Source organism: Fistularia commersonii, chromosome 5 (genome assembly GCF_037954325.1).
Source record: "Fistularia commersonii isolate RoL2024-O1a breed Wild chromosome 5, RoL_Fcom_v1.0, whole genome shotgun sequence".
Classification (NCBI taxonomy): domain Eukaryota; kingdom Metazoa; phylum Chordata; class Actinopteri; order Syngnathiformes; family Fistulariidae; genus Fistularia; species Fistularia commersonii.
Genome location: NC_141288.1, coordinates 18,038,256 through 18,066,132, shown reverse-complemented (window position 1 = coordinate 18,066,132; position 27,877 = coordinate 18,038,256). Strand labels below are relative to the sequence as shown.

Sequence of the window (27,877 nt, the reverse complement as noted above, 5' to 3'; positions counted from 1 at the left end):
ATAACACCGAGATATTTAGATAAGGTCGAATAATCCAAATGTTATCGGTTTGTGGGGTTTTATAAAAGGGGAAGCAGTAGGTGGAGAACATGCTGTGAGGCTGTTCTGCGCAATGAGGCGGAAGACATTTCCCTGGCAGCAATAATATCTCAAAGAAAAAGGAAAAGGCTCTTACATGCACACACACACACACACACACACACGCACAATCTAAGACTGATTAAAAAAAGAAAATAGGTAAAATCCCTCCAAATGTCCTCAAATGACGCCCACAGAAAAGGAGGAGGAGGCGAACAAGATGGCTTGTAAGCCGGTCGTCTCTGACCCTCCTCCCTCGGCTCCCCCGTGACTCGGAGGTGACAGCCGGGGGTCAAAGTGCAACCTTCCAGCTCTGATGCTCCGTCTTCATCATCCCGTCTTCGCCCGTTGCTCCCCCCCCCCCCCCCCTTTCACTCATTCTATCAAGTCATCGCCGGTGTGAATCACAGCACTCGGAGCGGTCTGCAAAAATCTACTGAGTCGCGTCGCCACATTTGCCAAGTCACGTCAAGTCCGATTTAATTTCTGTCGCGCTAAAATGACGACAGAGTTTTCTCATCACACTTTTCTTACGTAGATTTGTCCAGGTTATGTAGAAATAAAGAGAACGTAAATTGGCCCGGTGATTGACTGGCGACCTGTTCACGCTCAATCCGCCTCTCCGATGACAGCTGGCTGCAAGATAAGCCGTGCAGATCAGGGATATCAAACTGATTTTGGTCAAGGGGCCACGTACGGCCTGATTTGATGGACCAGTAAAATCATAGCATAATTACCTAGAAGTAACACAAAGTCTAAATTTGTCCTTTGTTTTAGTGTATAGTAGAAAAGGTAAATTGTAAAAATCTTTCTATTTAATGAAGTGCTCCTTTAAAAAAAAAAAAATACATGACAACAACCAGAGATTCATTCAGAAAAGGAAGTGCAATTTCAATAACACTTTACCTCAGTTCTGTCTTCTCAGTTCTCTGTGCATTATATTTTTTCAACATGGCGAGTCTCTTAGTGGCACCGAAACTTGCTGCTTCTACTGCAAGCATACAGTTTTCTTATAAACCTCAACAAACAAATAAGAAGTGGCCCATTTTTTTTTTGGAAAACTCTAAATTCAATGTCCACGCTTCTCTTTTTTGACAGCGACATCTTGCTGATGAGCCCAACGCAAAAGCAGGACAATAAGTAAAAATGCTATTTAGAGATCTGGAAGCCGCATTGAGATGAGAACAACTTTATTAATCCCAAAGGAAATTGTTGTGCCAGAGTTTCAAGTAAAAAACATAACAGTAATAGATAATAGATAATAGATTGCTGCCATCTGCTGTAAGTTCTGAGTCACATGGTGTTGTGCTATGTTGCTAACACTAACTAAAACAATTGCGCCCCTAGCAGACAATATAGGGACTGCATTTTTATTTTAAAAAAAGTAGTTCATGATTTTTATGTATTTTTTCAAATTGTAGATTTATTCCACAGGCCAGTACCGGCCCACCAGGGGGGTTCAATCCGGCCCGTGGGCCGTACGTTTGACACCCCTGATGTAGATAATAAATGAATGAATGAATGAATGGATCTGGATTTTCTGGGAACAGCCTTTTGGTTTCCGTAACAACAAGATTTTTTTTTTTCCCATGCACTACCGGCATCTTGATTCAGACCGTAAGTCTATCACGATTTACCAAAAGTCACACATCGAGAACATGTTAACGTAATAACAAAATAAATGATGAATTGACTCCGTTCAAACTGAATAGGCCAGTAGATTTAAACCTCATTCAGATCACAAACACGCATGAATTGAAGGCTGCTGACAGTTCCTCTGCCGTTCGCTTCGTGAAGCCTGGAGCAACGTGCTAACTTGGTCAGTCCTCTGCCTTCAGTGATGCAGAGAGCCGGAAGAGAGACAAGACAGCATGGAAAAAAAAGAGAGAAACTGAGAGAGGGGTGAGACAGTCATCTGCAGTCACATCATGTCATGTTGATTGAGGTAAATTTGCAGCAATACAGCGAGTCAGAGAGCTTCGGTGGACGCCATGATACCCCTTCTGGATCTCTGGTCAGACAGACTGACTAAACCTCATGCAAGGGAAAAACAAAAAAAAAAAAGACAAGACAAGATTGTCCTTGTCAATCTTCCATGATTGAAGGTTGAGGACTTTAGAAAGCCCAAGCAAAATTGCAAGTGTACAAAAAGTTGCTCATCAGAAACTAGGGTGCGGTTCAGCCTCTCCCCCATTGGTGGTTTTCGTTGTCAATTCAAAATTAATCCTTGATATGATATCTTGAGCTTTTTAGTATCTCACTGCTGACAAATCCAGAGTACCATCGAGAAAAAAGTAGTTCTTCTATACAATAAGAAACAAACAAGCTATAATTATCTGAGGCGGGAGAGAGGTTAGAGCTTCTGCCTCACGGTAAGAAGGTCTGCGGTTGGATTCCGACAGAAGACCTTTCGGTGTGACATTTCCATGTAGGTCAATGCAGTGGGGTCATTGGAGACAAACTGCAATGGAGTCAACGGTTGTACATCTCGGTATGATGCGTGACTGGTTGTTTGTCAAAGAATAATATGTAAACCAGGGAGTGAATGTCGGGCCAATGCAAAAGCAGGTACATTTCTACATTGCTAACACGGACTAAAACAGCGCGCCCTTCGTAGACATTTTTATTTTAAAAAAAGTAAATCATGTTTTTTATGTGTTTTTTCAAATTGTAATTTGATTCCACGGGCTGGATTGAACCCCCTGGAGGGCCGGTGCTGGCCCGCGGGCCGTACGTTTGACAACCCTGATTTAACCCATCCTGGATGAGCAGATGGCATGGCGTCTAGCGGCGCCAGGGGAGCAGTTAGGGGTTCAGTGTCTTGCTCAACAATACTTCAACACACTAGGAGGAGGCGGGAATCTACCCCCTGCACTACACCACCCCTAAAGGGTGCAGGATTCAGCCATATAGAGGATGAATGAATAAGTGACTGTATGAATAATAATGGGAAGCCTTGCAGAAGATGATGGAAATACTCGGTCAAGGAGAAGGCATTACCCGTGTAATTCTTTTTTTTTTTGAAAAAACATAACACACTGTCTAGACTCCACTCGGCTGTTGGTGCCCTTTTTATAATCAGTCTGCCGAAACCGGGTCACTAGAATAGGAGCTCTGAGCCATGAGACGTCCCTCGGACGCGCAGCGAGTAAGGAAAGCGAACAGCAGCCTGGATGTGCGGCCACCGGAACTTCGCCGCTGAAATTCGAGCGACAGAATGTGTGTTGTGTTGGAATGAACACAAAACGCAGCACAGATACTGTTCAAGACGCACAACAAGACTTTTCCAAAATGCTCTCCTTGGTTCCCTGTTTACACACGGAAGATTCGCATCAGGACTATAGTTTATTTACTGATTGTATTTCTGATAAGGCAATAACCTCTGTGATTCTGGCATAAACCTTCTCCTGACGGGTCTTTATGTTACATGTTAATATGTGGCTGCTCGACAACATGTTTCAATTTTTCCCAGTGTTTAAATAAATAAAACTAGCTTATATTTTCCGGTAATATCATGATATATGCCAGAAATACCACATACGTATTCCCCTTTTTTAAGAGAAAACTTTGATTTGTAAATGTACGACACAGGAAAAATGTTTTTTCCTTTAAGCGCGGATCTATTGGAAATCACCAATTTTCAGGTTACTTGTAATATAAATAGATATAAAAATGGCTTATGAATATTTTGCTTTAATTCTGCTTTAAAAGACCCTGCCTCACCAAAATGTACACTGAAACAAATAAACAAAGAGGTATTATGTCATTATTAAAGTGCTAAGATGAGAAACTTAAAGACAATTCCACTGTCTGTTGTCAAGTAACACTTAAAGAAATATGACAAAGGTACATTTGCAGGGAGACAAATGTGGAGACACATTAACACAACCTGAAAATAGCTCTTTATGTTTGCCCTTTAATCATGTCATAACCTTTTTTTTTCTACTTTTTTTTTCCCCAACTATCATCTATTTTAATCTCCTTACTTCATCTATTTAAAAGGGTGCCCCTGCTGGTGTCCCTACAAAATTTCCCCGCGTTTGCACAACGACAATAAAAACTCCCGAGTTTTGAGTCTTGCCGTCATTGACTCTCCCGGTTAGAACCCACAGAGCAGACAGTCCAGCGGGAATAAGCCTATTGTGAGCTGAGTAACAGGCCTGACTTCTTTGGGGCCGATGTTACACTACTTTCGGGCAAAATGTGAAAACCCGAGGGGCGGCATTGCGTTACTAACCCATTTAGAGAGATGGAACACCATGCATGCTCTGTTGACACCGTTAAGTAAAACTTACTGCAGCACATTTATACCGAGGACAATAGCGGGATAGCATTTCATAAGCTGTGGAAGTAAAGCAGGGTATTATGTTTGCTGTGACAATAAAGCATTGTGGGGAAGCCATGCAAGGTGTTTAGACTTAAATTTCTGTTCCAGAAATATTAGGTCCTGAGAAATGCAGGGCAGGGACCCCTCTGGTGAGGATGAGATAGCGGTGCATTTGATTCCTGCAACCGCAGGAAAACTATAGGCTTTAAACAAAAGAATACTGGACGAGTACATTTTTTCAATTGAATCCACCGTTTAATCCACAGGTCCCTTTTTTTGTGCATGAAGTGACAACAGTGCTTCAGGAACTACTGCCTATGTTTTGTCGAGTTTGACCGACCGGGGTGTGGAACCGGCAGTCAAACGTGAAACACCTTAAAATTGCCGCTGACTTCATCGGATGTTATCTGCCAGATTGGAAGTTATTGTAAGAGGAGCTTTAGCTATACTAACACCACTTCTTTCAATTGAAAAGACAGAAACGGCGCCCTCTTTGTCTCCAAAAGCCCTCTAAACGGGAACCATCTAATCATAACAAACTATCTCAGTCTCTCTGGCACACACACACACACACACACACACACACACGCGTGCACGAACAGGACCTTCCCTTTCTGAGGTCAGTAATTCTAGCACCATCCGCAGAATCCCCCAGTGGTTGCTTTTCTCTGAGGCTTTGTGAAGTGCTGATGGTCAGCATGCACCGGGCTGTGGACTCCCTTACACCCGCACCCAGCGGGAGCTATTGTCCTTTTCCTGTTGTTTACTGGCTGGATAGCGCTGAAATGGCAGCAGCGCACCAACCAGGCACAAGGTGAAACCCCTGCCAATGAAAGATGTGGAAAGCGTCCAACCGCTCTTGGTTCTTCACTACATGTTAGCAGCGTGGAATATTGGAAAAAACGACGCGCCAAACCTCACTCTCTCCTGGAATTCTGAAATCTCAGTGCCTCATATTGTTTCCTAACTTAGATCCATAGATCCATAGATCCATAGATCCATAGATCCATAGATAGATAGATAGATAGATAGATAGATAGATAGATAGATAGATAGATAGATAGATAGATAGATAGATAGATAGATAGATAGATAGATAGATAGATAGAGAGAGAGAGACATGATTTCAGAAAAAACAACACAAGTCTGTACCATCTTTTTCTTGACAAAAATCTTTCAATTTTAATTCAAAATAACCAATGGTAAATGCAATTCAATTGATATAAAAGATCTTCTCCTGTGCGTGAATTGACATATCTATCAAATGTACTGGAGAAGTATTAGTATTCTAAATGTGTACAACTTTCTGCAGAGGTCTATTTTTTTCCCTTTGTTTGGACCAATAAATCAGCCCTTTCTGTGTTGAGGGATTTTAAATTTCTTTTTTAACAAGAGCTATTTGCACGGCGACAAGGGTCAAACTTGCACCTGCAGCCTTAGAATGTCGGGACATGTCAACTGTCAGCCAGTGACCTTCAGCCGGCACGTACGACTAATGCGGCTTGAGCGACCCAGCACCTTAAAACCAAAAATGAAATTGCGATCCCAGCTGGAAATGAATGCTTGAATGTCACAGGGAGGATTTAAAAGTGATGAGACAAATTTTTTAAAACCCCATTACACACCCCGCCGTAGTCACTGTCAACATGAATTAGCTGGACAAAAGGCGTTTAATATTTACATTTAAAGATAAAGATAAACTTTATTGATCCCCATAGGGGAAATTCTTTTGTCACAGGCAGCGTAACAGTTAGAGTCAATGTTCCCTCTAATTTTTCACATGTCTGTGCATACGGACGACCTCCCTGAGCTACACTGAGGAGCACTGTGAGCAACATTGGATGTGCACGCTGTGGCCGCACACCAGTATCACACCTGGGATCATAGCTTACATTTAGTCCATATTTTTCCATCAGAAAACTCACTTACTACTTACTACTAGCTGCATGTTTTGCAGAGGAGATCTTTCTCCCTCGAAAAAGAAAACAATCTCGCCCAGTTTCACCACTTCTTCTTCTATTTGCACCAACTCAGACCGCCGTTCCAACTTAAAAGAACCGCATTTCTTTTTTACTTTGGTTTGGTGAGTGGACGAATCACATTCGCCGCCCGCTTGTTTCGCCATGATAAGGGGTTAGCATGTTAGCATTAGCATCACTTAACTCACACTGTTATTATTGTTATACAGCGTGCATGGGCGTGCATGGGCAGAGCACGTGCGCAAGTACTTTCAATGCCGTGATTGGCTGCGTACATAATTGAATCGGCTTGTGCGATTGGCTGGACACCTGTCACTCACAGAGTTACACAGCAAAATGATGCAGAAAAAATATTATACAGTGATCCCTCGCTATAGCGCGGTTTACTTTTCACGGTTTCGCTACTTCACGGATTTGCATCGTGCATTGTGTTCCACATTCTGATTGGCTAAAAAGTCACTCCGCTTCTTCTCCCCCTGTGCGTCAATAACGTTGCAGTTAAATATGTACACGTACGTAAAACATCTTGCCAAATTTACATTACGTACGTGCAAATTCTCTTGCAATTTCAAGTTTCTCTAAAACCCATAATGTTGACAAAACGCTCTGGACCGACAAAAGCACCTGCAGCAGGGCCCAAAAGGCAGCGGAAGATGCTATCTATCGCAGATAAAGTTAAACTTCTGAACATGCTAAGGGAAGGTAAAAGCTATGCGGCTGTAGGTCGGCATTACGGAATGAATAAATCTTCCGTTCGTTCCATATAGAAGGAAGAAAAAAACATAAGGACGACAGCAGCAATGTATAATAGAGTATTTGATTTAAAAAAGAATAAAGGTTTCTACTTCACAGATCTATCACGGGTTCTTTTTGGGACGTAACCCCTGTGAAAAACAAGGGTGCTCTGTATATCGAATTCATTTGCAGTGCGCTCACTGCGCTGGATAGGTTTTCTTGTGCACTGAGAGTGTGCGAGCAGATGTGCAGCTTAGGGGGATCATTGGTTAGAGTATCAATAAATATGAATATAAATATAAATAGAGAGACAATTAGAAGATAGCAAAAAACCAATGGACAGCAGAGAGAACAACAACGACGACGACAAGGAAAAGAACATAAACTGAGAGACAATGGCAATGACAAAAATAAACAGAAAGAAGCAGGATGCAAATGGCTTGAGAAATAGACAAGAGAGTTGTTTCATGTTTGTCCTTCACTTTCCCCATTTCGAGGGAAATTGGGCGACTCAAACCTTGCATTGATTGAATCTTAGATGAACGATCGTGCTGATCCTCCTTCTGGAGGTGAGGGGGAAACACAACGGGGCACAAAAGTTGCATAAATGGCCTGAAAAGTCAAGGCGGTCACTGAAAGAGACACAACACTCACCCTTTGTGTCAAACACTCACTCCGTTTGAGGCTGCAGGAAGCCTTCAAGCAATCGCAGGCATAGTATTGGCAAAAAAACGAACGCTACCGTATATTTATATGCAGGTAGACAGTCACAGGCTCAGATGCTGCTGGTTTGGACGATTGTGCAATAGTGTGAAGTTCAGACCTGCTGGCTGATCGTCGATTTGATATGGGCCGAGACTCACAACAGACTGTCAAGGTAACATGTTTTTAATGTTGTAATCCAAAAAAAAAAAAAAAGGCACTATGTGCATGACGTTTCGAGCAAAACATAGGCTCTTCCTCAGATGCTTACCGGAGATGTGCCGCTCCGTTTTTTGTGTTATATGTAAAATAAATCATTTTTTTCTTCTTGGAGCACCATTGGCGTGGGGATTTTTTCAAAACTACTTGGTCGCTTTTTTTGATCCAGCGCCCGTCCCTAATTGGGTAGTTGATTTTGCGTGTGTTTTTCTTTTCTAGCTCGTTGCCATCCAATAAACCAAGAGACATGATTGGATCAAAATGTCTGAATTAGATAGTAAATCATAAAAACACAGCTTGATTAATAAATCGGAGAGCAGTTTTACCCCCTCGGATGTATTTGTTTTTTTATATATATTTCTATATTTTTTTCTAGATTTAATGTGTTGTCGTGTGGTTGTTGCATGATTCAAATTAAATGTTTGAATTAGATAGTAAATTATAAAAACACAGCTCAAGTAATAAATGTGCCGAGCAATTCTCGGATGTATTTGCTTTTTTTATACATTTTATACATTTTTTTCTAGATTTAATGTGTTGTCATGCAGTTATTGCGTGATTCGATCTAAATGTTGAATTAGATAGTAAATCATAAAAACACAGCTTGATTAATAAATGCACCGAGCAGTTTTACTCTCTCAGATGTATTTGTTTTTTTATACATTTATATATTTTTTCTAGATTTTATATGTCGCCATGCAGTTTTCGCGTGATTCAAACTAAATGTTTGAATCAGATAGTAAATTATAAAAACACAGCTTAAGTAATAAATGTGCCGAGCAGTTTTACCCTCTTGGATGGATTTGTTTTTTTATATATATTTTTCTATATTTAATGTGTTGTTGTGCGTTTGTTGTGCGCATGCTGGAACTGTCAATGGTCATCTCATCAAAAGCTGCAGGCCTACATGAAGCGGAGACCAGTAATGGCATGTTCTGGTGTCTTGATGCATTTGTGCATTTAAATGTACACACCCAGCATAACTAACAAGGAACACTATTACATATCAGTCTAGTATTTTATCATTAGATTTACAAAATTCACAAGGATGCTTGAAAATTGAGACTGATTTTTGCTTGCAAATGTGAAATTATAGGGTTTTGTCTGCTGGGAATACAAAGCCAGTTTCCTAAAACAATCAATTAAACTGTTATTCATCATTATTTTAATTTTGGATTATTTCTTCTATTCAACCAGTTTTCACAATTCAAGTTTCCACATCCATGCAACCCCTCCTCCTTCAGTCAGTCAATAACTGTCTTCAAATATTTGCTGATTCCGCCAGTCTGCTTGCTCCCTCTTTACATTTCATGCCCACGCTGGAAAACACCACATGCCTGCAAACAGCATTTATTTATTTTTACATTTTTGCCTATACAATCATTTTCCCACAACTTTGAAAGCGGTGGTCTGTGAGTTGAGGTTACGGATATTGAACTGTTGTTTCTTCATCATGTCGGCTTGGGAAAAAAAAAGTACAAAAAAAAAATCTGCTGTTATAAATGAATAGTGGATGAAAAGAAGCTAAAATCAATAGTCGTTGTCATTCTAATACAGCGCAACAGTGCCCTCATAAATCCAACTGAGCCCGTACGCTGGATCTGTTTTCCTGGGTGCAAGATGAAGGGAATTGATGAGCAAGAAGGCAGCACGTGTCCTTGGTACGTGACTCTGGCCTCAGATCTGAAATTGACCGTATTTGTGTGAGTGTGAGTGTTTTTCTGTGTGTCGGAAAAAAAAAAATTACAACGGCTTCCTATTTGTCTTGTGTATTAGCACTCGCCCAGCTTGTGCAGACATCGTACTGAACTGAAGGCAGACAATTTAATCTGACACAGCCTCCACTCATACACTAAGTGTTACTCGCAGACAGATTTTATTTTTATAAAACCCACAAAACTAAGTCTCAAAACTCAAACTAGCCTCTGATGCCGTCGTATCAATATACCGTTACTTTCTCACACTGCAATGTTCAGAGTGATAATTCCAATTTTTTTATCAACTCACAAAGGGAGCAACCTTTAACATCTCTACCCTGACGCATCCGCACGAGAGAATAAATTGAGCATGGACACACACACACACACACACTCGTCTGAATAAACAGCCGAGTGATTAAAACGGAGGTTTCATTTTTAGAGAGGTGATGAAGTTTGCCTTTATCCGTAACTACTGAAAATACCTTCCTCACTATAGACACACACCAACGCCCATTCAAAGTAAAAGCTCAAGTATTCTCAGTCATGTGCGGAAAAATAAACAGTAATAAGATGACATTGTGATCCGTAGTGAGAACAGAGAACAGGTTGAGGAACATCTAGAGAGGTGGAGGTCTGCGCTGGAAAGGAGAGGAATGAAGGTTAGTCGCAGCAAGACAGAATATATGTGTGTGAATGAGAGGAACCCGGGTGGAACGGTGAGGCTACAGGGAGTGGAGGTCAAGAAGTTGGAGGATTTCAGCTACTTTGGGTCAACAGTCCAGAGCAGAGTGTGGAAAAGAGGTGAAGAGACGGGTTCAAGCAGGTTGGAATGGGTGGAGAAAAGTGTCAGGGGTACAAAGAGATAGAAGAATATCAGCCAGAATGAAAGGAAAGGTGGAGAAAACAATGGCAAGACCGGCAATGCTGTTTGGACTAGAAAGTGTCACAATGACCAAAAGACGGGAGGCAGAGCTGAAGGTTGCAGAGGTGAAGATGCTGAGGTTCTCTTTGGGAGTGACCAGGATGGATAGGATCAGGAATGAGTCTATCAGAGGGACGGCACGTGTTAGATGTTTTGGAGAGAAGGTCAGAGAAGCCAGACTGAGATGGCTGGGTCATGTGCAGAAGAGGGATAGTGAATATATTGGTAGACAGATACTGGAATTGGAGGTCAAGTTGAAGACCAAAGAGAAGAGTTACGGTCGTGGTGAGAGAGGATATGAAGTTAGTTGGTTTGCGAGAGGAGGATCCAGAGAATCTGTTAGATGGGTGAGATGGAGAAGGTTGATTCGCTGTGGTGACCCCTGAAGGGGAAAAACCCAAAGGAGAAGAACAGGAACGACAGGAGTTCTGGCATGTGAAGGGTGGGCAGAGGTGGAGAACTGGCCGGCGGCAAGACCACTTGACCACTTGTGGCTTCTGTACTGGTAGTCTTGTGGCCATTGTTTCGAACTCTCTGTGAGATTTGGACACCAACCAGCCCCTCTCTGGTGTGGAGTTTTCCCTCACTGACTGGGTGATGTTCTTGAAATGACTTGTGGCCAGGAAGAAATGGGAGAACTTCATGAGTATGCATGTGTGTACCGGTCTGGGAAAGATGTCCCGACCATCACCAGCGGACTTCCTTGATGTGCTGGAGGCCATCGCTGCTCACACTGGCGACATTGAAGAGCCACGAAGGGAGGAATAATCAGACAAGAGGTGAATTTATCTTCACCGAGGGCCGACCAGCATGAACATTGTGTTTCAGAAACACTCTCAAAACACCTCGGACAGACGGCTTACTCACATCAGCACTTTCGTCTTCTGCTGATACAGATCGGAGCACCAAGAGAAGGAGACAAAGTATCGCCCGATCTCGCTCACACGGGAGGGCAAGATGGAGTACGAGTCAGACGGGTCGCCTTGCTTGTCATGCACGAGTCTGATAAGTTGATGACCGCGCTGAGCTCAGAGGCACAGCACACATTTCGCCGGTCTATTTACATTCCAGCCTTCGCCTATGGTTACAAGGCTTCTGGCGGTGACCAATGGAGATTACCTTGGCGATCGGGAGCTGAAACATTTGCAGGGAAGCTCACACAAGCGGTACCGCTCCTCTGCGGATAAGATTTTCGGTTTGAAGAATGGACCGCACAGCTGAGACAAATAGAATACATTGTTCTTATACAAATTTTGGACCAAGTGTGGTCCATTTATACCACTGGGTATTCAAATCTTAACCGTAACAAGCACAGACAGAAGACGAAGGCCATAAGGGGAAAAGGCCAGGATGTGATTTGGGTGGGGACCCAATGTGTTATAAGCAGTGCAACAAACTGGCATGCCTCTTACTTTTTCCTTCAACCCATCTGTTCATAGGGATGGAGAAACTGTGGGGGGTTTGGGACGGGGAGCCCCCCTTCTCCCCCCAAACCCCACCCCGAAAACCAAATTCAAATCACTTCCCTATGGCATCTAAAGGTCAGTAACAATAAGTCACTGTTAAAACTTCAGCTCATTGCAAATCAGCCGTGTTCTTATGAGAATATTCGGGAAACAACGAAAGCAATGGTGGCAGCTCTGTTATGTAATACTCTGCATCGCGCTCGTTCTCTCTTTTTTTTCCGCTCCCTGCTTATAGCTCCATCCTCCTGTATCAAGGGAGATGCAAAATGCCATGTTTTAGTGGCTTAAGCTTGGAGCTGTGACATAATGAAGTGCAAATACAGTCTTAAACCTCAAAGAAGTACATTTTATTTTCACAGGAGGAAAAGATCTGTGCGTGTGTGTGTGTGTGTGTGTGTGTGTGTTGTTGTCAGTGCACCTCCCAGTAGGTGGACATTATCATGTGTCTCGCGCAGACTGAAATGAACTCCTCTGTCCAAAGCATGCTGGGTACTCTTATTGTCCTGTCACCTGTCTGCTTTTGGCTGCGCAGAATCTGCCAGCGTCTCTACACTTGCATCTTATTTTATCCCACAATTAAATCTTTACTCGAGTTGTTACCCTTTCCAGAAATGCCTTTCTTTACGAAGAGATTCAAATGACAAGTGAAGCCATCTTGTGCAGCCTTTGTATGTTCTCCCAGTGTCTGCGTGGGCTTTCTCACAAAGTCCAAAAACGTGCGGTAGGTTCACCGAAGATCCTAAATTGCACAGATGTGAGGAGGAGAGGGGGAAAGGTTCTATGTCTAAATGTGGCCGACGCCGCTCCAGCACCCCCACCATCCTGAATCCAGATTTAAGCAGCCGAGACAATGAATGAATAAATGAATGAAACAGTCATTTTCTTCCCTTGCTTTTGCATTTATCTAATCTCTTTGAAAATTCCTTCAAAAATGAAATATTGGAGCTTTGCAAGCGGATTGAAGATCGGGAGCCGAGTCACCGTCGGCCGTTTCACACTCGTGGTTTTACAACCGAGACGCCTTTGTGAACAGCCACGGAAACGTTGAAAGTCCTTCTATGGAAAACCACATGTATACAGCAACATTAGCAACATGACTGAGGCTGAACGCACTCGGAAGCTCGGAGGTACAAACCAATCAAAAAAAAGCTGTACGCCGTCAATTCAACAACAATGCAAATTGAGGGATGACAAAGAATGGATAAAAGAAATAAAAGAATGGAATGGGCTTCCAGACAATCTTAAGAACATAACTAATTTTCACACCTTTACACGGGCCGCTAAAAATTGGATTCTGGAGCACCAAACATGCTCACACTAGCAATGCCAGACGGGTATTTTGCCATCAGATGTTATATCACAACAATAGCACTTTCAACTTACAAAAGACATATTTTATTGCCTGTTTATATATTGTATAGTTATTTTATTGCCTATCTGTACACTTTATACATATTGTCTATTTTATACAGTTTTATATTTAGATTGTACAGGACTACAGATGGAAAGTAGCTATGAGCTATAATCTGGTACAAACATCTCTGCCTCTGTGCTTAATGTATTTGTACACTGTCCTAATAAACTTCTAAACAAACGAACAAACAAGCATTTGTTTACCTGTTCAGTGTCAATCTCCGCTCTCCCTCTCAGATCTCCACGTCAGATGCCGTCTGCCACCAGCAGGTGGATAAAATCTGCAAAAGAAGAGCGTCATATTTCAGCACATGTATGGTCTGAGGGTGGAAACATCCCAGGAAATACAGCTTCTTGGTGGACGAATTCGATTTTAAGATTAATTTATTTTCTTGTTAATTGAGTTCCATACAGATAGAAGGACACGTGTTCCTGAAGCTTATAAATGTCATTTTATTTGTGATATTATGCACGCATTACACACACACAAACACACACACACATACAAACAGGTGCAGCTCGCATCTGACTGGGTCTCGGGAGAACACCGAGTCAACATCTGAATCCTGCCAAACATATCAGTGCTTTAAATCAATAACCAAAATGTCTCTGGCATCTTCATTACTTTTACAAGCAGCAGGGGACACGGGTAAATGAAGGATTACCAACACACATCCACGCAGCCGCAACCTCACATGCACACACTCGCACCGTGACCACGAATGCATTATGGCGGTCTCCGGAGATGCTCGCCATCCATCTCGCATTAACAAAACAAATGCGACAAAGAAACCGAGCCCATTTAGACAGGAGGCCATTAAAATAGCAGTTAGCTGCGACACAAAAGACAGCCGATTATGTGAGTAGCAATAATAAGGTTGAATTGGTTGGATGATGTTTGTAGATGGCGGGTGGGGTTCGAGGTTAGGGGGGGGGGAGGCGCCTTTCCACTGAAATCCCAAAAACAACACGGGAGCGGAACCAGAAAACCAGTATGGATGAATCCCGGTGACCCGACCCCAAGCTGTTACCGGTTACTACGGAAACACATACAAGTAGACAAGCCGGCAAATGGATGATGGCGGTTATTTGCTGTTTTGTCAGCCCGTGAGGAGTACGCCGCCGTGAAACATGAGCTCAAACCGGGCTGGCTGAAATGCATCAAGGTGGATTTAACGGAGCGGTGTTGGAGGAGAACGCCATTGATTTCATTCGCAACGAACTTGACCGGAGCGAGACTACAAAGGGCAAACGCAAACACGGGGGTGGCGAGGGGGGGGATTATAATGAATCAGGACAGGAACACACTGAGCCATCAGAAGAACTGCGGGTGGAGAGGACGAGTAAGGGTGATGGGAGAAGTGAGAAAAAGTGAGAGGGCACAAGAAAGTAAGGAGGCGAGTGAGTATCTAAAACATCTATTATTAAACGGCAAATCTAAAAGCACTTCATCCTAAGAGCAAATGAGGGAGGGGGTGGAGAGAGGGAGACATGCACGGCACAAAGGGAAAGACGGAGGCAGACAGAGGGCTTGTAAGCCTGACCCCAGGCACATCACCATGGAAACCAAAAACAGAACTTAAGCACATTAGTTTTACTGTTTAATTTGGGGGGGTCTTTTCTATAGAAATAAAGCAAAGTAATATAAGAACCTCATTTCACGTAACAGTCATGTGGCGGGATGGAAAATGTGTAAATATATGTTCTTTTGTTGTTTTTTTAATGTACCGCCATACATGTGCCACATTTAATAAGATCACATGTCGTGACATGAAATAGAAACAGAAATATCAGGTGTGGAAAAAAGGGAGGGGTGAAAAAATTATATTAAAATAGAACAATAAAAAAAAAAAAATGCACATAGGTAATCTAAAAGGATATGATACTTATGTCCAGTTCCAGCCCAAAACCCTTAGCTATGGCTTTTAATTCTGCTGTGAGCAATATGTTTAGGGTTTTTTTTCATCCTTTCTGTCTATACCCATAGGGGTTATTCCTGATAATGCAAAAAAAGCCAAACTATATGTGTGTGGTGTTTCGGAAAATCCTGATGATTACTTTCCACTTGGATTCCCTCCAGGAGTTTGAATTTGTGGGCAGATGTGCCTCAGTGCTTTTCTCCTCCTAGGTGTCCATTGGTATGTCACTGTTCATTTCTGCCTCCCAGTATGATGGGCCGCGGATGGAAAATGTGTAAATATATGGTAGTCTGAAATTACAAGCGGTTTGCATTTAAGGCAATATTTTTATTGTCAATAAATTATAAATTGTCATTATTGTATTTACCTTCTTCTATCATTATTATTGCTGATATTAGGACATTGATCAGCAACCTAAACAGGGTATATTTAAGCTGACTTTGGATTTCTTCATTTAATTAAATTACAATTAAATACTTGGTCTCTCCCGTCTCCTGCTGCTAATCTTGCCAAAGCAATTAAATGGTTTAGTGAAAACTACATGAATTTCCTCTTGTTGTCCCAACTTATGAAAAAAGGATCTTCATGAACTTCATAAACCCCGATACACAATGAATCCTGAATTGACACAACGGGTCTTTTTGAAATGGCCATGGATACGAGGCGCAACGGGCAAAGGACAAAATTTGCTTTTGTACTAAATTGTGCAATTTTTTTCCCCAACCATGACTGGTGAAGAGGCATAAGATTCAGTCAGTGACGTGCGGTGAGGTTCATGGCTGGTGAGGCACTGACTGATGTGCCTCATGATCGCTCAACAAAACAAAAAAAAAGAACTGTACACTGAACTCTCTTGTCGCCTACACTCACATCTGCCTTTTTGGAAGGTGGCATCCGGGAGGACCGGGCAAATACACGGTATTAGTTGCGGCAAAGAACTGAACCATGAATACACGGCGGTTTTGAATGATGTCCAGGATGAGCCCGTTTTGGTGCAAAATGAAAATGGAAAACCTGCAGATTTTAACACACAACTGCAGAGCTTATGATCGGTAAAATGTCATGGGACATACACTGTATGTTTGAGTCTGTGACGTGTCGTGAGGTTCAAGGCTGGTGAGGCACTGACTTTACCCCAATCAGATTTACAGACATATAAGGATAGCTGATAGCTCCGTACTCTAGCTTGCTGTCACTGTATTCTGAAGTTGAGGAGTCGAAAGAAGAATCCCTGGAATCACGAGCGCCCCCTATCATGAGGCAGGAGAACTACGTGCCTCACTCGGTAGCTCTTCGCAGCCGTTTTCTGATTGCTCACACAAGAAACTAGTAACACACATACAGTTGTTGACAAAAAAAAACACCACATTGGAAATATAGTTCATATAGCAAATGTGGTTAGATATTTTGATTGCGACATACAGAGAGTCAGCAATACTGTCTTAGTGCAGAACATGCCAGCAGTCAGCCGTCATTGCGCAATCTACGTTGAGGCCCAACAGTCCTCTGCCTCACTGCACATCTCTTCTCAGTATTTGAACAGTAAATGTGAAATTTTGAATAAAGAATCTGGTGATATGATGTTTTTTTCTTTCCAAGATTGGCAAGTGAGGCACAGCGTCTCCTGCCTCCCCTGACTGCACATCACTGGATTCAGTTATACCATATCTTAGATGCGATCTGAGAAAAGAGCCTTACGTGGCACGTATCCAGGCATGATGACCCGACACATTTACACAAAGAACTCTGCAGTAAAAATAGGGGTAATAATGTTCCTCCGAGTCAAGGGTCTGAGCGTAAGTGCTGAATATTCATAAATATTAAATGGAAAAAGGGTTAATGTTTCCGCCCGTGGCCTTGAACAAACTGCAATATCATCACGGCTCTGCGTTTTATTAGTAAAGCCATATGTTCCGAAAGCCTGGCGGGGGTTGATTTATAATCTGTCTCTGTATGAATTAGCTGTCGGGAGTTTATTAATCCCCTGGGAATCAATACCCTGAATGTAATTGATTGTGTGTGCACGTGCATATGTGTGTGTGTGTGTGTGTGCATGCGTGCCTAGCCAGTAGCCACATGACCTGCATGGCGTGTATCTTTATCTTCCTCTAATCCTCTTGTCAGCATACAAAACCTGCAGTCTTTTCGATGAGAAAAGCGCCTTCTCCTTACAGACCTCTGATTTTATGTTACACATTCATGTGTTTGAAAATGTATCAATGATTTGTTTGTTTACTGCAATACACACATGGTTCCACCTGTGTTTGTCAGTCCACCTTTTCCTCAGAAAATCCCACCATCTTTGAAACAAACAGTTGAGATGATAATAAAAATGAGTGGCAATTCAAGTGTCACCTCAGTATTCAGGCTTACCTCAAAATACAGCACTTATGCAAACGCTAAGATTCAAAAAAGACTATTAATATTGAAACACAATCATGTCTATTCAGTAGTAAATTGCAACAGCTGTGAAATTTCAGTCCTTGTTGAATAATTATGTCTTACAGGAATGCCTGATTTAATATTTTATCCAGATTTTTCATATTTCTTCCTCCAACACGACACTACAAGGTGTTTCCACACCGCTGTGGAAGTACAGCCATCAGTCGCGATCGTCTGCAGAGCCCCGGAGCCTCTTCATCAGACAAACCATCTGTGTGAGATGGGATTTTGGTTGGCCTTGTATGAATTCATTAGACGGCGTGGTGATGTTTGTGTGTGTTTGAGCGTGGCAGGCAGGTTTGCATGCGTGTCCACTGGTGCACATCTGTCCACATGTTCATATAGTCACAGGAAATGACAAATGGCCTCATTAAACCGGTTGCCAGGTTAGATTTAGTGCGTGTCACTCTGTCCATGGCTACCATACATGTTCCACTTTTTCTCACACTCTGAATTAAAAATGCTTTTACATCTGGGAATAAGTCGCACTATAAACACAATAAAAAGCAACCAGGCAAATAAATGCTTATGATGCTTGGGTATTTTATGCAATGATTTAACAGCAACTTCAGTACATGACATCAGCAATACACACACACACACACACACACACACACACACAGACGTACGGCCAGCTTGGCAAACAGACAAATCTGTTGTGCTCAAGTTTAATTTGACTCACCAGTTCACCATCTGCCTCTCATCTTTTTCCCTTCTGATTTTCAAAGTCCTCACCGAAATTCAGAGAATCAAACCGCCACCTCAAGGCAGCGTGCGCATGTGTGTGTGCGTGCATGTGCTTCTTTTTTTTCCCTGCAAAAGACGATGTCTCGGGTGGAAGAGGCATGCCTGATGCAGCCGAGAAGTTTTTTGTTTTTTTTTCCGCGCACAGATTGGCTGAAAAATCTCCAGCTACAAACCACAGAAGGTATGTTTGCTCAAAATATGACTATGTATGTTTATATTTTCCTGATTCTGCACCCTGCATGATGTATTCAGTTACTCTGATTGGTCTTAGAGCAGGTTGTGGGCTCATTCAGTTAAAATAAAATCAAGGGAGAACTCAAGAGGACTCACATTAAGGGTCAGTGAATGTGGAGTTTCCTTCTCAATAGATTATTTCATCATGATTTCTATTTCCGAATGAGGCGTGTGTCCTTTTTAAGCTCCTCGCTCGATGTGACAAAGACTGTCGTTTGTCCTTGTTCGCGACGAGAATATGCCTGGCATCATTCCTCCGCGAGAACGCGTCACAGTCCGTAAAAGGATTTCTTTCCAGACGCAGGAACCACGCTGACGTGAGATGATGAGTGCGGCCCGTCAGACGATGAGCTCATAGGTCATCTGTTTATGACACGACACTGTGTAGAAGCAAAAGACGTCCATTTTCCGATGATTAATGCGTTCATCAGCGCCGCGTCATCAGATCGCCGATGTCTGATCCCGAACGTCCGGAACAAACTTCTAAGATGGCTTATTGTGAAAGAAAAATAATGATTTACAGCTGCGGCAGTTAAGCCAATGAGCATGCCGGCGTGGTGCACGCCAACTGTCCTCTCGGTGTCGACTTGTGACATCTGTGGGTTTTTGAAGTGGGAGTAAATTGGAGTGGCCCTTTGTTGAGGCCGATCGCAGTCTGAACCGGCATCTCGACTAAGAATAAGACGGATTGCCGCGAGAAAGAGAGAGATAAGGTCAAACAAAAACACCAAAAAAATACGATACATCCCTTGAATTTATTGGATGCAACGTATCCATAATGCAGGATTTAAACCCGGACATTCCTTTTTCAGATGTGTGTGTGTCCAGGAGACAGAGATGGAGAAGGGAAGGTGGTTTGCGATTGACTCCTCGAGTGCTTTTCAATTTTGGCATATTGCGAATGTCCTTAAGACGGCAGATAACACACACAGTGCGCAGTCAAAGATCAGTCGGAGAGCTGAGTTTAATCACAGAGATTTACTGCCTTTCCAAAGTTGTTGGTTTTTTTTCTCCCTTCCCCCGCAGACACTCGAGGAACAGCCCGCCCATCCCCGTTGCTCTCGTCGTCAACGTCCCCTCAAAACTACACAATGGAGAGATCAAGACTGTCCACCGGGAAAGAAACCCTGTGAGGGCAAGTAAGATAACTCAAGATTAAGAAACAGTAGGAAGTGACATTCCTGCGCTTTCTGATCCTCTGTTGAGCTTCTGGGGATTTGAGAGCGCGGCACATTTGTGGGTGGGTGGGGGGATGTCCCTGTTTGAGCTCTCACTTCAAATTTGATTGAGTCTTCAGCTAATTTCAAAGCTGTGCGATATTGCCGGCCTGGCTACGATCAGTCAGTCTGGAGCGAGAGGACCGTCTCTGACGCCTCCGATTTGCAAACGACGAGGAAGTTCAGATGATATAAAACACGTCCAACTTTACAGGATCGAATCTGAGCTTATTGGAGAACTGCGGTCAGATTTAATACGCCGACGTCACCGACAAATGCGTCTTTTCGAAGGGCGGCGATTCGTTCTTCCGATAAATAGTTTGTATCTTTAGCTGCGTGGAATACCGTGTTTGCAGATGACAGAGTGACCTGTGCTGAGAGCAGGGAACAGGTGGAGGAACACTTGCAAATACAGAGTACACCAGGAGGACCCAAGGGGAACATCCAGGTTACGTGGAGTGGAGATAGAGATGGATTTTAAGTACCTCGGGTCAACAGTCAAGAGCAATGGAGCGTGCGGAGAAGAGGCCGAGGAACATGTGCAAGCAGGCTGGAAGAGGTGGAGGAAAAGGTAATGGGCAATAAAAGAGTATCGGAAAAGCAGAGCGGGTGAAGATGTTGGGTTTCTCTTTGGGACGGATTGGACCGGGAACAAGTCCAGCGGAGACACAGCAAATCTTTGATCTGGTGATGACCTGGGGAGAAGGATGCTGTTGTTGGAGCTGCCAGAAATGAGGTCTGGAGGAGGACCAGAGACCACAAGAGGACATGAAGGTGTGAAAGAAGAGGATGCAGAGTAGATGGTTCGCTGTGGTGACCTCTGAAGGGGAACGCCCAAACCTCACATCTCCGACTATACAGGATGTAGTCATACCCTCATTCATATCACGAGATTAAGCAGAGATCTCTGCTTAAGAGAGATTAAATTCGTCACCGAGGAGCCGGGAGAAGCGGTCGCTTGTTCGTCCCATTTCTCTTTTTTTTTTTTTCCCGTTTTTCAATTTTCATTTTGTCGCAGAACAAGCGGCGGCTCATCAACACTCGGCTTCATCTTCGCAGATTATTATAAGCCGTGGCGACCAGATCAGTGAACGCGATGTCACGCGCGCACGGGGCCCCAGGCGCACGTAACCTGTCAGAGACGGCATCTTTCCTCGACAAGACGAGCGACACTTCGGCTCTTTCGGAGAAGACGCGTCCGTTTTCTCGTGAAATTCCTGGACTCGAAAACAGAACCCGATAACGCCGGGATTTTTGTTATTATCGCGGGAGATCCGTTGATCCAAGAGTCATCTCATTATGACTCGACTTGCGCTGAGGTCCAGGTTTGCACCGCAGCTCGGCGGAAATTCCACTTTAAAATTCGCCGACATCTCTGAGCCCCAAGGTCGTGACCGGCATCACCATGGAGAGTCAAGCTGTGCGCTTCATCAAGCCCATCCGGGCCATCGGTGACATGACGGGTCAATGACGCGCCGGCAAAATGCCCGCGCATCCAGCCGCGCTGGACGACATCTTCTCTACGGGAACGACACACAAGGGAGGCGAGGGAAAGTCAAAGACGGGGCGGGAAAAAGTGAGAAGAAAGCGACGACAAAGGGAAACGGTGAAATGAGAGGGGGGCGAAAGACGTTTGGCAAACAGCAAGCTATAGGGCTATAGGACGGATGCCTGGGAGACGCCTAATATTGACTGCGCGTCGGGAGGCGAGGCGAAGCAGGAGCTGAGGATCGAGGCAGGGAAAGGGAATTTCTCCGTGAGATCTTATTAATTTAAGACTCCGACGGAAAAGGCACCGACAGGGAAGCAACGCGCGATCGCAAAAGCAGTTGGCGGCAGCTTATTGTGACACGGACGTGCAGATAATACATTTACGCCACTCAGTTTGACATTGAGATTTCTGTAAATGGATTATCACTTTGTTTTTCCCTGTTTTTCCCTGAGATAAATGCCAGATTGTCGCTTTTGAAGAAGGAGACGTTCATTTCGGTTTCTCGCTCAAACGACTTGAGTCAAGCCAGACAAAGGAGGCTTCTAATGTCTGCGTGATTGGTATATCCTCCAGCTAACGTTCAACACTCCACCCTGTGAGGGGAGATAAAAAACGGATAACAGCAGTGGTTGAAGATTGCATTACAGAACGGGTTATATTTAGAAGAAGAAAGGAAAAAAAAAAAAAAAGGAAAATAAGGCCTGGTTTTATCCAAGTTATACTTCCCTCAGGCGACTGCTGTGTCCTATATGTATTAGGATATGTCGTTCTCACACCATATCCACAGTCATATTTAATTTCATCTACTATGTTTTAATGGGCCGCACTTAGAGAGCGCTTTTACATCTTACGGTTTCAAAGCGCTAACACTCGATAGCATTCACACACACACACACACACACACATTGATAACCAAAGAGCTGCTTTGCAAAGCAAGGTGTGAAAGCTATCTACAAGTAGACGTTGTTCATTAAATATAAAAGTATTCTTTGCTGGCACGGAAAGCAGGAACTGTTACGTATTAACAGTCGTACAGATGCATGTGAATATATAACCTCGATGTCGATACTTTTATGTAAAAAGCATTATTTTGTTTGTGTTAAATCTCGGGAGTCCTGTGCGATTAATGCAGCCCTCACACAACATTAAGATTTTTACAGTCGCATACTTTAAGTTGAAAGTCAGAAGGAAATCTTGAGTCTTACAGGAGTCGTAGCGCACTCCCCTCGTCTCCGTCATTAAGTGTAAAGCTCTTTAAGCAGTCACGCTCAGTCTTTTCCCAGTCTTGGGGTTTACGACAATATCAGAAGTATGTGATAGTATTGCAAGTCTTTCCAAGTCAATCAACAACCAATGGATGAACTCTAACAAAACCAGAAGAAGGAAACCTGCTAGACAAACAATCACCAGAGCATTATCGGCGGCAGAAACTGTATTTTTTCGCGGTATGGATGAACAGGAACGGCAAAATACGTCCCGATCAATGCGGAGCTGTGGGTTTGGATCATGACAACTCACGACAAAATGACAAAATGGAGCGGTGAAAACACTGCATGGTGGGAAAAACAATCGACGGTAATTTCCGGACTATCGAGCGCACCTCAATATAAGTCGCACCGGCTAGCTGATCGCTACCTTGGCTTCCTCTTGCGCAGAAAAACCGTCAAACTCGTCTTTTTCGGTGTGGGAGTTGAACGGACTCAGGATTTCTCGGCCATTTCATCGGTTCGATGTGACGAAGATAAATGTTATAGCGGCTTGAAGCTCGTTAGCGCCTCCCCCTAAAAAAAATCCATATATTAGCCGCATCTTTGTTTAAGTGAAAAAAGTCGTGGCTTATCGTCCGGAAATTTAAGTTTTCTTTTCAGAGTCTTTAGATGTCTTTGTCAAAACTCAGTCTCAGCAAAGTCACTCGGCTGAGACTTAAAACTGTAAAAAACAGTCTTTGAACGTCTTTCTTTCGATGTACGGGTGGCATCAGGAACGCCAGCGCTTTTTGAACAAAAAAAAAAAAAGTCAAATCACAGACATTTGCCTGATCCTTGAAAATTGAGTTCATAATTAATAAAAGTCTAACGCGTCCACAAGACTAACAGAGTGGTTGCATCCGTGAGGCTGATTGTTGAAAGCTCTCAAACAAGGATTCTACTTGACTGGCTTAGAGATGATGCAAACAGTCCACTCCTGAACGGCGGCTCCAGGCTGCAGACACACAAAACAGCACATTAATTCCGACACTAGTATCACAGGGTTCCCGAGGCTGGTGGTTCGTTTTTGTTCTTCGCTTTTGTCTAGAACGTGCTACTTACTTCTACCCTCTGGGTCAAATGGAAATAAATTGCAGCACGTCATGGTTTGGTAATGCGAGGAAAATGATACTCCCAGTGCAGCTCAAACAAGTGGATAAACACAAGTCTACAAAAACTGTCATTTGCATCCTCTCGTCACACCGATTAAACTCACTCATTAAACAAATTCGCAATTCAAATACCGGTGAAACGAAACAAGTCACCAAATCATTTGCATCGGAACGAAGGACTGGAAATGTCGCTCAAAGTCATGTCAAGTTCTATTCTTGCACCGATGCCTATTTTTTAAAACAGCTCTGGGAAAAGCGCGTGTCCCAATAACCCAGTATCCCATTTTATGCACCAGTCTCACATTTGGGGAGGTGATGCATACATAGCTTTTAGAGTAGAAAAAAAAAAGAAAAATCAACACACCTGCCCTAATTCTGTTGTCCATTTTTATCCTTGTTGCTTTCAGCCCATTCACATCCTGCTTATTTTTGTCTATTTTTGTCATTGCTATCGTCACTGTTTATATTCTTGTCCTTGTTGTTGTCATTTCGGTTGTGTATTTTTTTTTCTCTTCTGTTGTCGTTGACGTTCTGTCTGCTGTCTATTTATTTGTGGATGTCTTTTGCGATCCTCTAATTGTCTCTCTATTTATATTCATATTTTTTTAAATAACTGTTACGCTGCTGTGACAAAAGAATTTCCCCTTCGGGGATCAATTAAGTTTATCTTAATTTACCAGTCAGCAGCACAGACATTGCAATCCCTGCTGGTAAATAACCCTATGCGTGTCTAGGATGCAGCGATAACTCCAGCGTCTTAAAAAGGACGTGAGACGGGTTCAAAAATACCCACCATGCCGGCCATCGGCGACTCGCTTTCAATCAAACTCGCATTCACACAGCAGGCCTCTATTCACCGCCGGCCTGCGGGGCTTAGCCTTGTTGGCTGATGGCTCGGACGCTCGCGGCACGCCAGACACGGCGGACCCAGCTGTGAAAGAGAGGCTGCCGCTATCTCTCTAAACAAAGACCGCAGTCAGCACTTTGCCGCTCTGAAAACATGCTGCCTGTGCTAATGAGCGTAGCTCACAGCGAACACGGTCCGCAACCCCATCTTGTTTATTTACCAGGCGATCTGCGCCGTGTTGTTAATTAGCGATTCGTTCAGTCCGTCTTTTGTCCCGGTGGTGGAGTTGGTTTTTGCGCCGCTGTGCCTTAAGATGTTATATGCAGGTCTGGATTCCGTGACATAATCCCATCAAATGGGACTGTCCGTGGGATTTATGTGTTTACTCTCCTGCCTCCTTTTCACGACGGGATGTCATGTCTCACAAAAAGCCCCTCCGCCTGCGGGGATTTGGACCATCCCGGATAACCCGCTCCTCTACATCCACTGTGTTAATGAGTGAAGGATCACGGTGTTTAAAAAAAAAAAAAAAAACACAGAGGTGCCGCTTACGTCCACAACGGCCCGCGGGTCCCCCGACCCTAATCCCCGGATCAATAATCTCCATGTCAATACAAGTTCATCTGCTGACACTTATTGATCGGTGATACCCGATATACGCTATCAATCAGTTAATGCGCATCTGGTTGGTGAGACAGTCCCTGTGCGCGCTTTATTTGCAGCGACAAGCATGGCGACGTTCTCTATTTACACTTTTATGTCGTGCAGAGAGCAGGAGGCAGGAAAGGCAGTGCCTCGCTTGCCAATCTTGGAAAGAAAAAAAAAATCAAAATTGGAAAAAAGAATTTAAATGGTTATATTTATCAGTGATTTGCACTAAAAGAGGATTTTTCATTTACCTTCACCAATTTCAGATTGTTTTTTTCATTCCAAATCGCTGGATTTTTACATTTACTATGCAAGTACTGTGAGGAGACCTGCAGTGAGGCAGCAGACTGTTCAGCCTCAATGTAGATTGTGCTATGACGGCTGACGGCTGATTGCTCGCATGCTGTGCACTAAGACCGAATTGCTGACTCTCTGTATGTCGCTATTAAAATGTTTAAACACCTTTGCTGTATGAACTACATTTCCAATGTACAGTGTTTTTTGTCAAAAACTGTATTTGTGTTACTAGTTTCTTATGCTGAGCAATAATGAGGCACATTAGTCAGTGCCTCACCCACCATGAACCTCACCGCACATCACAGTCTGAATCTTAAGCCTTTACTCAAGTCTTGGTTGGGGAAATAAAATGCACAATTTAGTCCAAAAGCAAATTTTGTCCTTTGCCCTTTGCGCCTCGTATCCATGGCCATTGCAAAAAGGCCCGTTGAGTCAATTCAGGATTTATTATGTACCAGTTTTATGAAGATCCTTTTTTCTTTGGCTGGAACAAGAGGAAATACATGTAGTTTTTACTGAACCAATAAATCTATTTGGGCAAGATTAACACCAGGAGACGGGAGAGACCAAGTAATAATTTCTAATTTGATCAGATGAAGAAATGCAAGGAAATCTAAGTGAGGCACGCAGCTCTCCTGCCTCATGATAAGGGGCACTCGTGAGTCCAGGGATTTTTTTGCGACACTTAGGCTGCAGAATACAGTGAGAGCAAAACAAGAGTTAGCATATGAGTTAGCCTCATATGTTTGTAAATCTGATTGTGATGAAGTAAGTGCCTCACCAGCCATGAACCTCACAGCACATCACTGACCCAAACATACAACATATGTCCCGTGACATTTTACCGATCATAAGCTCTGCTGTAGGTGTTAAAATCTGCAGGTTTTCCATCTTAATGCTGCACCAGAATGGGCTCAATCTGGAAATAATTCAAAACCTCCTCTTCACAGTGTTCTTTGTCACAACTAATACAATGTGTTTTCCCGGATACTACCTTCCAAAAAAGCAGATGTGACTGTAAGTGACAAGAGAGCAGTCAATCGCTGAATAATTAATCGATCGGTACACTATTCTGTGGGCTGGCCTCGATCCCCTGAATAATCTCAACAGCTTTTAAGAAAGAAGACGGGATACGAATTTTTAAATCGTATTCATCATTGATTAAAAATCAGATTATTCCTTCAGGCCGCAAACTATTGAGAGGTGTTCCAGTCAGTCTCTACCAGGAGTCGCCCGCAGCGATGCATTAGAATTTCCACAAGGAGTCGTCGGATCAATGTGGATCTGAAGACCGCGCGGTTTCTGTTGCTGCATAATAAATATTTCAATTCTTGCAAAAAAAATAAAAATGGACCGTGAAAGCAAATTTACCCTCTCCTGCATGTGTGCTGTGCTTGGCTGATAAGACAGGGGGAAGAAAACCCCCATTAGTGGAACGCTTATAAGCAGCAAATAGTAATTTACCGGAATTACGTGGAGCCATTCAGGTTTTGATTGCGCGTAGGAGACTACTTGATGTCAAAATACTCGACACAATCCTGTGGCTGGGCCTCACAGCTAGAAGGTCCCTGGGTCTCCATATTCTTTGTCTGCGTGGGTTTCCTTCGATTTCCTCCCACAGTCCAAAAACATGCAGGCGGTTCATCGGAGACCCTAAATCGCCCAGAATGGTTGTATGGTTGTCGACTGTCAAACATTTGTATGTATGGACTGGATCTGTTCGCTGGTTGATCAGCAGAAAGATAAACCGATCGACTGATTGATACCAGGATAGATTTTACCAATCTTTAAAGAAACGCAAATCGTCAAGACATATAGAAGCGTAGAATACGATTCCCTCTTGTAACAGGGAGGATAGGTTGACCTTCCCTGGACACCTGATAGCCTGACTCCACCGGATTTGTGAGGAAACCATCGTGGGAAACGTTTTCCCCACAAAAGTAGCGGCACTTCCACTTATTGATGGGCTTTTAGAGGAAATATCTGGAAGCCAATGTATCACATGGCCGCCTGGCTTGAATGAGAGGGTAACAAAGCTTCCCAGAGGTCTGCCAGTGCTTTTGTTTCTTTATTTGCTCACGCATGTTGACGCCGACCAAAGATCATTAGCGTGGAATTTGGAGAAAAAAAGGCC

General features: G+C 43.3%; 1 protein-coding gene across 8 annotated transcripts in view; it reads right to left on the bottom strand.

Annotated features, from left to right (window-relative positions):
- nrcama (neuronal cell adhesion molecule a) overlaps positions 1 to 27,877 on the bottom strand; it is a 68,746-nt gene that overhangs the window by 28,634 nt on the left and 12,235 nt on the right. For all 8 annotated transcript variants that reach the window (XM_086147098.1, XM_086147099.1, XM_086147100.1 and 5 more), the window contains exon 2: positions 13,746 to 13,822. The gene's annotated coding sequence lies outside the window, so the exon portion shown is untranslated. The remainder of the gene's footprint in view (positions 1 to 13,745; positions 13,823 to 27,877) is intronic.